The sequence below is a fragment of the Triticum dicoccoides genome, chromosome 5B (assembly GCF_002162155.2).
Source record: "Triticum dicoccoides isolate Atlit2015 ecotype Zavitan chromosome 5B, WEW_v2.0, whole genome shotgun sequence".
In the NCBI taxonomy this organism is placed as follows: Eukaryota; Viridiplantae; Streptophyta; class Magnoliopsida; order Poales; family Poaceae; genus Triticum; species Triticum dicoccoides.
Genome location: NC_041389.1, coordinates 726007566 through 726010460, shown reverse-complemented (window position 1 = coordinate 726010460; position 2895 = coordinate 726007566). Strand labels below are relative to the sequence as shown.

Here is a 2895-nt window from a genome sequence, read left to right as displayed (position 1 = left end):
GATGGGCTATTCCAATGGGCATGCATCTGAGATATGGGCTTTGAGCGTAGGAACGCCCACCTTTACAAGAGCTCAGTTCTAAGATTGTTTGCGCGCAGACACCACTACTATTCTGTCTTTTCTTGTTATGCATCCGGTCCTAGAAATCTTTTTTTTCTGACCGAAGGAAGAGAAATAAAAACGTCACTTCGCTCACCTTGGGGGACCTAATTAGGAGCTGATTGATTTCTTTAATAGATATGAAGATGCCTTGAATGAACCCAAGCAAGCCGAAATAGAATACTATAAGTATGAAGTGGACATCTATGGTTTAATTGGAAACATCTCTTTTCTATTTAGATTTTGCCAGTGCCTCCCTTTGTGGCAGAGCGAGCGCCTTGACTAAGATAGATTGACTCTTTCATTCTTTTTTTATTTTATTCTGGTTCCAATCGTTTGAGGAAAACCCCCTTTGGCATCAATGAAACTCTGTTATATAGGAGTTCAAAAACCTCATTTCGTTTGAGAGATAGTGGAATTTCTTCTTTCAACACGTACATCGACGAGGGTGTCGATGACTTGAGTGAGGAATGCTCATGTGCTAGAGGCCGTACCTTTGGAGTAAGACCTCAACAAGGGGGTGTGCAGTTTAAATGTAAATGACGAGCATGGAGAGGCCAAGGTCATTTGTAATTAGGTGTGGCTGATGCAAGAAGACTGGCGAGCTGTCCATGGTGAGAAAAGTTGTGATGCTACTGCAGGGGGCATCCTGGTGTAGTTGAGGGTGCAGAACTTCTGTGCGGGTACAACTCGCACTTAAAAGACCTTCCGTGTAGATGAGTTCTCTTGAGTGAGACTAATCGAGTTACGAAGAAACCTTTGCGATGGTGCTATGCAGTTGGGTTCTCTATGGAGGAACTTCGTTGTGGGGACCAAGGGGTCTTCTTAAGAAGAGTTGCTTTGATGAAAATAGTGTAGCCATGATGGCAAGTCAAGGTGGGGCCCTGTGAAGGCAAGACTTGTGTATGTTGGCGTGATGACGAGAGAAAGGAAATGCCCAGGAACAATAGCTGTCCGTAGCAAACCCTGCAATGACTTCGACCAGCGGACCAGCCTATCCAATACCCTATGCCATGACCTTAGAAGTTCGTACCCTATGATATTCAATGACACCCGTAGACATTTGATCATTCATACCTCATAGTACGCTTTCTTTCTTTTTTTTGGACTTTGAATTCCAAGCGAAGGAAGCTCAGTGAAAGATAGACTGGGATTTGACAGCAAGAAGAAAGCAATCATAGTACGCGGCACACACCGCTGACGAATGAGATTGACGTCCCAAACCAACACAGGTTCAAGACTAAGTGCAGAACCAAGAATGACGTGGATAGAAAAGTGAGTGCTTCCTCAAGCTTCATGAAGGAAGGGTCCAAGGACCTAAGCGACAACCTCTACGAAAAAGAAAAACCTATATATAGATAGTGGTATGTGTTCACTGACACTAAATAGACTTGGCTCGGGGCAGAACTGAGTGGCTAGGCTAAGTTCCCTAGTCTTCTATTGGCCTACCCACCCCTACGACATGGAGGCGCTTACCCTTCTCCAACAAGCGTTCCACCACGCGGCGATTGATTACCGCTTTCCGTCTCAATCCGTTCCAGACCAAACCCCTTCTCTGATCGGGGGAAGGTCATTCTAAAACATCAGATCTCCCATTGATGCTGATCAAAAATAAGTTTATCCACCTAGAATATATGATAGGTACCAAAAGATTGGATGTCATTTCTAAACACCAGGCGGGACGAGCAACCCTATACCACGTGTAGCCACACTCTAGTGTCCTTTTCTACTTAGTTGGACAGATCACTTCAGAAAATCATATAAAAATCAAGCAAGAAAATGGATGCGCTAACGCGCAACGGCTTTCGCGCTAGTTGCTCAAAAAATCGTATAAAAATCAAGCAAGAAAAAGGTTCTGGCAGGCTGCGTGGGACTGTAAATCCTCTTTCGCTGGCTGGGCCCTTTGGACTCGAAATCCAAACGGAGTGAGTGGTTCGATTCCACTCTCAGAACGAGACTAAACGAAATAAAATGCAAGTGAAACGAGACGAGACTCAAATTGTAGGCTTCTTTCCTAAAAGCGGTGGTTCTCGCCTCCCCGTGCCCAAAGCGGGGTGGGCGACAGCGCTGCAGTTCTTTTCTTTATCGATCGGGTAGATCCATATGTTCTGAGGGGGGGACGAGGTGTAGCGTAGTCTGGTCAGCGCATCTGTTTTGGGTACAGAGGGCCATAGGTTCGAATCCTGTCACCTTGATGTGGTATTCACAAATGGGGCCGAAGTGCAAAGCCCCGCAGCCTATCCGTGGTCGGGAAGGCAGGGGTATTAAAAGTGAAACTTGGCTTGCGTGTGCGCGCACATAAAGGAGACTGAGTTGGATTGCAAAGCCTCTCAAACGGAAGGAACCTGTTTTAAAAACCCCTTTCTACAATCTTGAGAAATCTCACGCAAGCAACTACACGCCGCAAGTCTTCGGTATTGTTCGCAAGGAATTTGAAAAGATTGACTCCGCTTTTTTTCTTTTCGAGCATGCCAAGCCTCCAGTAGAGCGGAGTTCTGTGCATGAAGTAGGCGCAGTTTACAAACTAGTGAATGGTCAAATGAATAGGCTCATTTCATCAGGGGTAACCAAGGAGTAAGAATGATTTGATAAAGTAAACATTCCCTTTGAGTGCGGTTCCTTCAGAACAAGCTCTTCCCTTTTCAGATTGCTTCTTTGGGCCACTTGAGCATCGACTGGGCAAGGTTGGATTCCCTCTACTTTGGGTGGCTACTATTTCTCAACAATGTTTTTTCATTTGATCCAATAGCCCTCCGTTAGATAGGAACAGCTTTGCTAAATACTGAGAACTCTCGA

The 2895-nt window shown here is 45.4% G+C and overlaps 1 non-coding gene across 1 annotated transcript; it reads left to right on the top strand.

Annotated features, from left to right (window-relative positions):
• The first annotated feature begins 2219 nt into the window (after positions 1-2219).
• TRNAP-UGG lies at positions 2220-2294 on the top strand. The gene has a single exon. It is a non-coding gene; the product is annotated as a tRNA-Pro (tRNA).
• The last annotated feature ends 601 nt before the right edge of the window (positions 2295-2895 follow it).